The sequence below is a fragment of the Melozone crissalis genome, unplaced genomic scaffold, assembly GCF_028551555.1.
Source record: "Melozone crissalis strain CALT ecotype California unplaced genomic scaffold, PUWL_Pcris_2 ptg000019l_1, whole genome shotgun sequence".
Lineage (NCBI taxonomy): Eukaryota > Metazoa > Chordata > Aves > Passeriformes > Passerellidae > Melozone > Melozone crissalis.
The window spans coordinates 1,151,650-1,164,320 of record NW_026535797.1 but is presented as its reverse complement, the minus strand read 5'-3'; positions in this window follow the sequence as shown (position 1 = coordinate 1,164,320).

Sequence of the window (12,671 nt, the reverse complement as noted above, 5' to 3'; positions counted from 1 at the left end):
GGCCAGGGCAGCTCAGGGTGGGCACAGCAGGAATTTCCCCATGGAAAGGGGGCTCAGGCACTGCCCAGGGAGGGTTGCAGTGCCCATCCCTGCAGGTGGCACCTGGAGGTGGCACCCAGAGCTGGGGACAGGGTGGGCATGGGCACAGCTGGGACTCAATCCTGGAGTTCTCTCCCAAGGTCAGTGGTGTTTCTGCCTCCCTTCACCAGCTTTTATCACCAGTTAAACCTGACAAGTTCCAACCCAGGGCAGGATTCAGAGCCAGGATCTTCCCTGGCACCACATCCCATGTGTGGGCAGGGCTGAGCTTTCACCCTCAGGGTGATGATGGGGGCAGCAAACCCCACCCGAGCCCTGCCCTGTCCTTCCAGCCCCTTCCCAAACTTGGGGGCTGCTTTGTTTGCACTGCACAAGGGATGCTCCATCTGCATGTCTGATTGGGAATGCCTCTTTCCATCCGAGCGCACTGCAGCTTGGCTGCCTCCTCTCTGGGGTGAGGAACAAAGAGCACGCCAGTTGTCTGCAGGAGCAGAGGCTTTCCGAATCACAAAAGAGCCCATTTTATCACTAAATCTAATAATGTGCAACACTTTTGTGAACCAAACCCTGTGTGACCAGCTGGAACTTGGAAAAAAATTTCACAAGAGGCCGTGGGGAGGGTTAATCACCACAGAGGCGACTTCTCTGCAATTTCTGAGGCAGCGTGCAGTTCCACGATGTGTCCAAGGGTGAGGAGGGCTGGGGGAGGCTTTGGGGAGGAGGTTTTGTGCGCAGGCTGTTTGCAGCTCAGGAAGGGAGAGCCAGGGTGCAGAGCTCCCATGAGCTGCCCCAGCTCACATCAGACGCTGAATTTCTCATTCCCATGGTTCTGTCCCTTCCTCAGGGGTTTGGAGCACACGTGCAGGGCTTGCTGGCTGGAGCTGCTCTGCACAGCAGTGAGAGATCAGCCATCAAGCAGCGATTTAAAAACTGCTAAACTTGGGAGTTAATGCAGCTCCAAGTGCTCCTCTGATGACAGCTCTGCCAAACATCCCAAAAACTTCCTGCCTGTGCTGGGTTGGACATCACGTCTGTAACCGTGCAGTACAGCAGAGCCCCAGGAGCACAGCCATGGTGCAGAAAGGCAGCTGTGGAGAATCCCAGGGCTTGGAAAAGCCTCCCAGGCCATGGAGTGCAACCTGTGCCAATCCCCACCTTGTCACCAAGTGCCACCTCCAGGGATGGGCACTCCAAACCTCCCTGGGCAGCCCCTGCCAACACCTGACCTCCCCTTCCATGGGGAAATTCTTCCTGATGTCCAGCACTATGTAATCATTAATTATTTGGGGACTTGTAGGAGAAATTGTTGCAGACATCTTTTATGGAAATCCTTTCCTTAGGATGTTTCCTCCTGAGAAGCTGGGAGGCCTCAGGAACAAAATGCAAACAATGGTTATCTGCTGCTGTGGAATGCAACAGATGCAGCTGGGATTGGTCTCATGTGGTTGTTTCTAATTAATGGCCAATCACAGTCAGCTGGCTCGGACACAAAGCTGAGCCACAAACCTTTGATATCATTCCTTCCTATTCTATTCTTAGCCAGCCTTCTGATGAAATCCTTTCTTCTATTCCTTTAGTATAGTTTAAATGTAATATATATCATAAAATAATAAATCAGCCTTGTGAAACACGGAGTCAGATCCTCGTCTCTTCCCTCATCCTGGGACCCCTGTGAACGCTGTCACAGAGAAACCTTTCCTTTTAATTTTTAATTTCATGTTGAATTGTGGGGCTGGTGGGCAGGAGAGGCCTGAGGGTGGAGGAAGTTGAGGTGCTCAGCCCTTGGACTGCCCCATCCCTCCTGATCTCCCTGAGAAACACAACTTGGGGCTAATTCTGCCCCAATGGGGTCTGGACAAGCTGGTGTGGCAGGCAGTGTCCCTGTTTGTGGCAGGGGTTGGTTGGGGCAGGGTGGTCCCAGAGGTCCCTTCCAGCCCAAACCAGGCTGTGACCCAAGAGCCATCCGGCTCTTCCATGGCTGTGGGTTATCCATGCAAATTTCATAAATGAGCCACGGACCTCACAAGGTACCCAAACCCACGCCCTTTATTAATTATTCTGCTCCAAAATCACTTATTTGCACAAGGCAGGCTCAGTCCTGGCTCCTCCAGAGTGCTCCTGCTGCTGGGGAGGGGTGGCTGTGCTGCTGGTGTCCCTGCAAACATCCTTTCATTCCCTACATGAAGGTTCAAATCCTGCATTTCCACTCTGCCTTTCTCCCCTCTTCCCTTTTTGGCAGAATGTGCTGAAGTTCTGAGGCAGGTTCCTGAGCAGCTCCCAGTCCCTCCCTGGTGGGCTGCTCACCATTAAAGCTGTTCTTTGTGGGCATTTCCCTGGTGGGCTGCTCACCATCAAGGCTGCTCTTTGTGGGTGTTTCCTGCTCATTTTGAGGGAATGGAATGGCAGTTCTGTCTGCACACCTTGGGTAAAAGCTGCAGCAAACTGGAACTGAAGCAGAGGTACAATCCCCAGGGGAAGCACTGCCACAGGTTTCAGGTATTTTCCCCCAGAAATCACTGAAGCCTTCCAGGGTCTCGCCAGGGTGTTTGTGGTTAGGGGTGGGCACTGCCTGGCTGAAGGCACCTGCGTGTGGCACATTTTGGTGTTTACAGGGGGTTACAGCCGGGGCTGCAGCTGCAGGAGCCTCTTTGCCTTCACCAGCCCTGAGCTGGAGCACAGAGACCTTTCCCAAGGCTTGGTGTTGGTTTTTGGGATGCTGGGCAGGGAGGGTTTGTTCTTTTTGGGAGTGCAAGGGATGCTCAAGCAGCCCGTGCCATGGTGCAGGCTGTTATTTCATGGAATCCTGTTGTTATTTCCTTTCTCCTGCTGCTATTTTATATAAATCCAAGCTGTTATTTCATGGAATCACAGAGTATCCTGGGCTGGGAGGGACCCACAAGGATGCAGTCCAGCTGCTGGCCCTGCACTGACACCTCAAAAACCCCACTGAGACCATTGTCCAAATGCTCCTGAGCTCTGGCAGCCTCGGGGCTGTGCCCATTCCCTGGGCAGTGCCAGCCCCCTCTGGGGATGAACCTTCCCTGAAATCCACCCTAACCCTCCCCTGGCACCGCTTCCTGCTGCTCCCTCAGGTCCTGTCAGCAGAGCCCTCATGCAAGCTCATCGCACAGAACAATTCTTTATTCCAATCCACGTTTTGCTGGGAATGTTCAGGCAGTGAGTGAAGCACGAGCTGTGATTGCAGCCAGCTCTGGGTGCAGCTGTGACAGCAGCAGCAGGACACACTCCCCAAAATGCCTCCTGCCCTGTTTTGGGATGCAATTAGAAGTGCTTGTGCTGGGAGCCCAAGTTTTCCGATTGCTGAGCAGTTTTCCTTTATTCGATATCTTTTCCCCTTCCTTCAGCCCTAGAGGATCTTTATAAAACAGCTGAACTTTGCTATGGATCTTTATAAAGTGCTGAACTTTGACCAGGGAGGCAGGAGAAATGTGTGTGTGAAAGCCAGGAGGTGGAAACTCAGTTTTAGGATTAAATGAGGATTACAAAATGCCCAAAAAAGAGGAAATATGGCCAGAATTACCTGGTGAGCAGGGCAGGGTGGGCTGATTCCTCCAGCAAAGCCCAGGCAGGAGCTGGGCTGTGGCATCCCCAGCCCTTCATGCTGGTGCTGCTGCCTCTCCAGCCTCTCTGTTGTCTTGCACTGAAAATTTGTCACCGAGTCTGCAATGGAAATACTTCTGTAATTGCCAGCATTATATGGATCATTGACCTTCAACAGGGAAGCTGCTGAAGCAACTGGCCATTTATCTGGAAAATTACCACATGGCAAGAGCACACCAGGCTGCTCCCCTCTGTCTCCTCCAGCAAGGGCTTTCAGCTGCTGGACCTCAAACCCTGCCCCTGGCTCCAGCTGCAGCTCTGGGGCTGGGACACAGAAAAGGGAAAAGGGAAAGGGAAAAGGGGAAAGGGAAAAGGGAAAAGGGAAAAGGGGGAAAGGGAAAAGGGAAAAGGGAAAAGGGAAAAAGGGAAAAGGGAAAAAGGGAAAAGGAAAAGGGAAAAGGAAAAAGGGGGAAAGGGAAAAGGGAAAGGGAAAAGGGGAAAGGGAAAAGGGGAAAAGGGAAAAGGGAAAAGGGAAAAGGGGAAAAGGAAAAAGGGGGAAAGGGAAAAGGGAAAAGGGAAAAGGGAAAAGGGAAAAAGGGGGAAAGGGAAAAGGGAAAAGGAAAAAGGGGAAAGGGGAAAAGGAAAAAGGGGGAAAGGGAAAAGGGAAAAGGGAAAAGGGAAAAGGAAAAGGGAAAAGGAAAAAGGGGGAAAGGGAAAAGGGAAAGGGAAAAGGGGAAAGGGAAAAGGGAAAAGGGGAAAGGGAAAAGGGGAAAAGGGAAAAGGGGAAAAGGAAAAAGGGGGAAAGGGAAAAGGGAAAAAGGGAAAAGGAAAAGGGAAAAGGAAAAAGGGGAAAGGGAAAAGGGAAAGGGAAAAGGGAAAGGGAAAAGGGGAAAGGGAAAAGGAAAAAGGGGGAAAGGGAAAAGGGCTTTTCCCACTGCAGCACCCTGGTGGGGTTTGGCATCCTCAGAGGGACAGCAAACCCCTGGGTTTGGGTAAATTCCAGGTTGAAAATAGAGATGTGAAAGGTGCAGGTCAAGGAAAAAGTGTCAGAGATGACAGGAAGTCTGCAGGGCCTGAAATAAAGGATAAATACAGTGATAATATGGGGAAAAATTATAAATACAGTGATAATATTGGAACAAAGGATAAACACAGTGATAATAACTCAATAAATGATAAACACAGTGATAATAGTGGAATAAAGGAGAAATACAGTGATAATACCGGAATAAAGGATAAATACAGTGATAATAACTCAATAAATGATAAACAGTGATAATGTCTTAATAAATAATAAACACTGATAATATGGGAATAAATGATAAATAAAGTGATAATATTGGAATAAATGATAAATACAGTGAATATTGGAATAAAGGATAAATACAGTGATCATAACTCCATAAATGATAAACACAGTGATAATATGGGAATAAATGATAATTGCAGTGATAGTATCTTAACAAATTATAAATATAGTTATAATACTATTATAAATTACAAATACAGTGATAATATTGGAATAAATGAGAAATACAGTGATATAATCTTAACAAATTAGAAATACGGTGATAATATTATTAGAAATGAGAAATAGAGTGATAATATAATAATAAATGATAAATACAGGGATAATACCATAATAAAAGATAGATACAATGCTGGGGCATTGGAATGTGCTTGTCTGTGCCCGTGCTCCAGCCTGGAGCATTCCCAAAGTTGGGCACACCAAATTCCAGCAGTGCTGCTTTGCAGGAGCTGCTGGAGGGTTTGAGGGGGTGAAGGTTCAGCGTTTTTAGAGAATCCCAGCCTGGTTTGGGTTGGAAGTGACCCCGAATCCCACCCAGTGCCACCCCTGCCATGGCAGGGACACCTCCCACTGTCCCAGGCTGCTCCAACCTGGCCTTGGGATGGGCAGTGCCCAATTTTCCCCAATTTTCCCCAAATTCTGCCTCGTGCAGTCACAGGAGGTTTTATCACATCCCAGAGTCCACGAGTAAAATTCTCATGCAGAACTTTCTTCATTCCCATCACTTTTGTGGCATTGAAATTCCCATTCCAGGCAGAGTGTTTGTGTCAATCCTGTGTGTGCCCAGCCCTGCCTCCATGGAGGGGCGGCTGCTCTGGGCTCTTGTGTCCAAATGAGTTTTGGGGTGAGAATAAACCTCGTTTAGTGTTTGTTCAGCACAAGGTGTTTATGGAAATTTATTTAGCTAAACAGCTTCAGGTGAAGCGGGGGAACGAAGCCAAACCTTTCAGCTACCGTTCTGTGCAAAATGACTAAAATAGGATTATTTACTATAAATACACCGTGTTATTTCCTTCCCAAGCGTGGCCGCAGTTTTCAGCTCCGACTTTGCGAGCTGATGTTTATCGGGCAAAACAAAGGATAAAATTAGCTGCTCGTTAAGTTCAGTTCCACTTCTCTTATCTCGGAACTCTGCCCGAGGGTTTAAAAAAAGCCGAATAAAAAAGCAGCTCCCCGGAGGCCAAGGCCACGAGCTGTCCTTGCTGGGCTCCCAGGGCGCGGCATCCTCCTGCCACTAATCCTGGAACAAATTCCTGGTATCAGATATCCCAAACCCGCGCCTCCATTGACCCTTCCCGGAGCGTGGCAACACCTGGAGCTTTATTCTGTGTGTATTCATAATCCATTTAAAGGAAGCATTTCCCATTTTCCTCGAGGCTCTCGCACAGTCCTGGAGCAGTTTTTGTTGGGATTCTCCAGCTGGATTATTCCTTTGCCTTGTCCCATAATCTGCAGCACTCTCCCATGAGTACAGCACCTCAAAATAAATCCTCCGAGTTTATAAATACCAATACTTATCTCCCACATCGATAAATCTCCAATACCAATAAATACCAATATTTATCTCCAACACCGATAAATACCAATATTTATCTCTAATACCATTATTTATCTCCAATACCATTATTTGTCTCCAATACCAATAAATGCCAATATTTATCTCCAATACCAATAAATACCAATATTTATCTCCAATACCATTATTTATCTCCAATACCAATAAATGCCAATATTTATCTCCAATACCAATAAATGCCAATATTTATCTCCAACAGCGATAAATACCAATATTTATCTCCAATACCCATAAATACCAATATTTATCTCCAATACTGATTAATACCAATATTTATCTCTAATGCTGATAAATACCAATATTTATCTCCAACACCGATAAATACCAATATTTATCTCCAATGCCAATAAATACCAATATTTATCTCCAATATCGATAAATCTCCAATACCAATAAATACCAACATTTATCTCCCATACCTGTAAATATCAAATTTTTCTCTAATACCAATAAATAGCAATATTTATCTCCAATACTGATAAATACCAATATTTATCTCCCACACCTGTAAATACCAATATTTATCTCCAATACCAATAAATATCAATATTTATCTCCAATGCCAATAAATGCCAATATTTATCTCCAACACTGATAAATATCAATATTTATCTTCAATACTGACAAATACCATTATTTATCTCCAACACTGATAAATACCAATAATTATCTCCAATACTGATAAATACCAATATTTATCTCCAACACCGATAAATACCAATATTTATCTCCCATACCAATAACTACCAATATTTATCTCCCATAAATATTGGTATTTTTACCCACATCACTGGTGGGGAAGGTGCTGGAGGAATATAGAGCTGGTGGATGAGATCCCTTCCTCACTTAATTTCTTCCTTAGAAAAACTTTTACTGCTTTTTTTTTTTTCCTGATTTTTCCTTCCCACATGAAATTTTACCTAGAAATGGAGAAATTTCAGTTAAAACACTTTAATCGAAGATTTCCTCCAGAGCAGGTTAAGGCATCTCTTAACCCTGGTGGATGGAGGGGTTGTTTTGGGAGAAGGAGCTGGAGTTTGCCATGTCTGATCCATGAAATCCCAGAGAGAAGAGCACTGAATCTTCTGCATGGCTATTTTCTCTCTTAATCCCATATTTAACTTTGGGCTCAGTTTCCAGGAGAAGTTCAGCAGTGGACAAAATAAAATCTATTTTTTAAAAGCTGAATGCTTTTCAAATATAGTTTATAGCTAAAAGTTTTCAACGAGCTCATTCAGGACTTGCATGGAAAGTTTGGAGATTTTAAAGACTGTAATTAATTGTAATTTAATCTGGCCCCTCAGCAAATGCCTTGAAACACATCTCTTATTTATCTTCTAACAATTTATGTTATCCTGGGCTGTGCCAGGATCAGGATTGGAGCAGCCCCATCTGCATCAGGCTCACATCACACTCTGCTGTGGCTTTGGATGCTGCCATAAATCAAAATATTCGTAATTTTGCTATTCTCCTTAGTGCTCTCCTGTGCCTTTTCCAGCTCAGGCTGTGCCTCCACGGTGCTGTTCCATTTATTCCCGAATCCCACGGTGGGGGCAGGACAGGGGAAGCCTCAGGAGAGGAATCCAAAGGAATTCCTGTAGGGCAGCAGCCCCAGGAGCGACCCCAAGGTCCTGTGGAGGCTGGAACTGGGACCAGCACAGCCAGGATGAGTTACTGGTGAAAGGGGGATGTGACAAAGCGTTTGTGCGGGGTTCTGTGCAGCACTTGGGGCAAAAGGAAAGTTCTTAACCACAGGATAGACTTTGGGGTGAGGGTGGTGAAGGGGAGTGAAGTTCCAGGCCAGGCTGGACATTGGGATCAGGGGAAGGTGTCCCTGCCATGGCAGGGGGCACTGGGGGAATTTGGGGTCCCTCCCAGCCAGCCCAGTGAGGGTTCCATGCTGGGATAATGGGATGGAGCTCCCATCTGGCTGCAGGGATTCTCCAGGCCACGGGAGAGGGGCCACGCAGCAAACAGGGGCTGAGCCTGGTTTAGTGGCAAAGCAAAGCAGCTTTTGGGGAAATCTGGGATTTTCAGAGATGTCCTGGCCATCGGCTGGGCTGGGGCTGGAGCAGGGCACAGGGAGGCTTGGCCAAACCCTGCAGGGAGCCTGGAGTCCAGCTCTGCTCCATCCTGTGCCCCAATGTGGCACCCACCTGTTCCTACCTGGGCTGGCACAGGTGCCCTCAGCACCCTGCACTGGGCACAGGTGCCCTGTCACCCTGTACCTGGGCTCAGGTGTTCTCAGCACCCTGCACTGGGCACCTCAGCACCCTGCACTGGGCACAGGTGCCCTGTCACCCTGTACCTGAGCTCAGGTGTTCTCAGCACCCTGCACTGGGCACCTCAGCACCCTGCACTGGGCACAGGTGCCCTGTCACCCTGTACCTGAGCTCAGGTGTTCTCAGCACCCTGCACTGGGCACCTCAGCACCCTGCACTGGGCACAGGTGCCCTGTCACCCTGTACCTGGGCTCAGGTGTTCTCAGCACCCTGCACTGGGCACCTCAGCACCCTGCACTGGGCACAGGTGCCCTGTCACCCTGTACCTGGGCTCAGGTGTTCTCAGCACCCTGCACTGGGCACCTCAGCACCCTGCACTGGGCACAGGTGCCCTGTCACCCTGTACCTGGGCTCAGGTGTTCTCAGCACCCTGCACTGGGCACCTCAGCACCCTGCACTGGGCTGGCACAGGTGTTCTCAGCACCTTGTACCTGCGCTCAGGTACCCTCAGCACCCTGTACTTGGGCTCAGGTGCCCTCTCACCCTGCACTGGGCTGGCACAGGTGCCTCCAATACCCTGTACCTGGGCACAGGTGCAGCCCCTCTCTCCAGGCAGCCCCAGGACATTTTCCTTGCGCTCAGAGCTGCCCTGGCACTGAGAGCAGGATGAGGCCCCGGGCTGCCTTCGTTGTGTTTTGTTTTGTTGCATTTTGTTTTGTTGTGTTTTGTTAGCGAGAGGAGCTTGTGGCAGGCTCCATTTTCACTCCCTAAGCCTCCCTGTGATCTGCCTGGTGCATCTGCTTCCCCTTGATCTCGCTGCCTGACTGACTGACAGCTACTTTGCACCAGCATTATCTGTCAAAACATTACTTAATGGAATCCCTTCTAGAAGGAGTTTTTGTTATTATTGGAAATCAAAATGCGGTGATAATTGAATCCCTTTGTATTCCCTGTGTAAGGCAGGGAGTAAGACACATTCACACCTGAGGGGAAAACACATCTGGGTTTCCTCTTTGCCCCAAGTCCAGGAGCTCTCCCTCTGCCTGGCTTTGATTCTGCAGCCTCAGAGGGAGAGGAAATTTGCAGTGTGTGCATCTCATCTCAGGGAAACAACGCCATACATACACTGATATATTTTATTTTTTAATTTTTTTTTTTTTTTTTTTTTTTTTTTTTTTTTTTTTTGCTGTAGGGATGGCATTAAATAAATACATAGCAGGCTGCAGTGTCACAACAAGGAGATGTACAATTACGAAGAAAAAATACCCCAAGGAAATCAACACGAGGCTTATTAATATCCAGGCCTGAGAAGACAACTGTCAGACAATTGGTCAACAAGGTACATGGTATCTGTTAGATACTGACTAACCCATTATGATCTTTATGAAGTGTCCTTTTGGGGGTCTAGATCTTCAAATATGAGTTGGAAGACCCTTTTCTTTTATTAGTTGCTAAGCTCTTTATACTTTTACCATATTGCGGCAGGTTAGGAGTCTGAGCTTTATTGTCTTATGTTATTGAAAATCCAGATTCCCGCAGCCTTCTCCCTCAGGTCAAGATTTGTCTGAGAATACATTCTCATTTCTCCATGTACAAAGGCTGTCTGGAGAGAGGCAGAAAAAGATTATGACTGTAATATACTTAAATCCAATTTATTTGCCTGACTAGAAACTTCCACACTTCACAATTGCTTCCTACAGAAGATTTTGTATTTAATTCCTTCATCGCGGCGAGGAGCAGGAGAGAGCTGAGTCCTCCAACAGGTCTGTGCTCCACACACCTGAGCCAGAGGAGAGGGAGGCAGGCAGCAAATGGACACTTTGCAGGGCTGCATTTATTTCTGCTGCAGAAATTAACAGAAATGGGAAAGAATTTTTAAACCCCCTTTGCAGAGCTGGGGTTTGGGGCACCGGGGGCTCTGAGCACCCTGGGGGTGCTGTGGGATGGAGACATCATTTGGCTCAGTGGCTGTCGCAGACGTCTTTTATGGAAAATCCTTTCCTTAGGATGTTTCCTCCTGAGAAGCTGGGAGGCCTCAGGAACAAAATGCAAACAATGGTTATCTGCTGCTGTGGAATGCAACAGGTGCATCTGGGATTGGTCTCATGTGCTTGTTTCTAATTAATGGCCAATCACAGTCAGCTGGCTCAGACAGAGAGCCGAGCCACAAACCTTTGTTATCATTCCTTCCTATTCTATTCTTAGCCGGCCTTCTGATGAAATCCTTTCTTCTATTCTTTTAGTATAGTTTCAATGTAATATATATCATAAAATAATAAATCAGCCTTGTGAAACATGGAGTCAGATCCTTGTCTCTTCCCTCATCGGTCACACAGTGGCTCCATCCTCGTGCTGCTCTCCCAGCTCTGTTCTGACAGGAGCATCTCAGCTGCTCTGCTCCCAGGGTTATTTTAACCTTCACTTGAGAAGGCTTGAAAAGGCCAGGCTCGGGTTTCCTCACCCTTTCCCTAAGCAGAGGTGGCACCAAAGCCTTCCTGCCAGGCTCCAAAACAAACACAGCCAGGCCAGAATGCTCTGGGCCAGCTTGGGCCTCACCAGCACCTTCATTTGGGAGAAAAAATGTAAAATGGGGTGAAAATGATGCTTTGCAAAGTGCAGCACCTGCCTTTGGGCTGTGCCTGGGAGCCCTGGCTGTCCTTAGCACTGCCCTGGGCTTGGGACACCCCTAAAGGATGGGGAAAGGATGGGGAAAGGATGGGTAAAGGATGGAATAAGGATGGCTAAAGGTTGGCTAACTCCTCACAAAGGGGCCAGGAGCTGGTGCAGCAGCAGCCTTGCCTCTTGCACCTGGATTTGGGACCCCTTCTTGGGGAGGGCAGTGCCCAGAAGTGTCAGAAAGGAGAATTTCTTTAGTTTTGAGAGCAAAGATGCACAAAAGCAGGGCACAGAATGATTCAGTGAGCAGCTCAGATGCCCTGAGGTGATGAGGGTGATGGCACCATGGACAGCAGGTAATTCCATGTCCCTCTGTAATTCCCTGTCCAGCTTTCCCAGCTCTGTAATTCCTGTCCAGCTTTCCCAGCTCTGTCCATTCTCCTGTGAGCTGAAACCCTGTCCAGGTTTCCCAGCCCTGTAATTCCTTGTCCAGGTTTCCCAGCTCTGTCCCTGGGCTGGTTTTTCACAGCCATGGCACTGGATTTTTTAATTTCCCTCCCAATCTTTTGAACAAATTCTCCTTTTCCAAGTCTGCACCCTGTGGGGCTCTAAAATCATAACAATTAATGCTGGCAAAGGCTCCTGAAGCCACCTAAGCCATCCCTCCCAGGGCAGGATTGCTGGAGCAGGCAGAGAAATGAATGGAGAGGGGAGGCACAGGAGCCAGGCAGGGACCTGCTCCCCTGCTGAAATTGGGGCAAAAAGTTGAAATCACCTAAAAAAGCTGCTGGGGGGGGAAATGGCAGAGCTACTCTGTCACCCAAGTGCTTGATAGTTAATATGGAAGGAGTTGTAACCACTAATTTATCCCAATTTTAACTCTTATTTCAACATTTGGTTGTTTTGTTTTTTCCCCCTTATTTTGAGTTTTCCCGGATTTCGTAGCAACAAGGGGCGATCAAACAGATTTACAATAGTCGGTGTTTATCACCCTTCCAGAGGCGTTAAGTGGCTATAAATGCATATGAAATATCTGCCGTGCATCCCTCGCCTGCTCAGCAATGTGTTCTTCCTACGTTCCTAATTGCTAGCAGGAAAAATAGGAGGAATTTGTTTACCAGCTTCCTGCATAATATTCAGACATCTGGAGCTGCGAGGTCTGGCTGGCGCTCCTGGGGGACGGCAAATCCATCAAGGACAATTAGACAAGCGGGGAGCTGCAGCCGGCAGGGAATTCCCCAGCCGTGGGGAACGGCTCCGAGGCAGCCCCGGCACCCCCAGCCTGCCTCCCGGGGCTCCCCTGCTCTTCCTCCTCTGCCTGACAGGCCCTTCCCTGCTCCTTTCATCA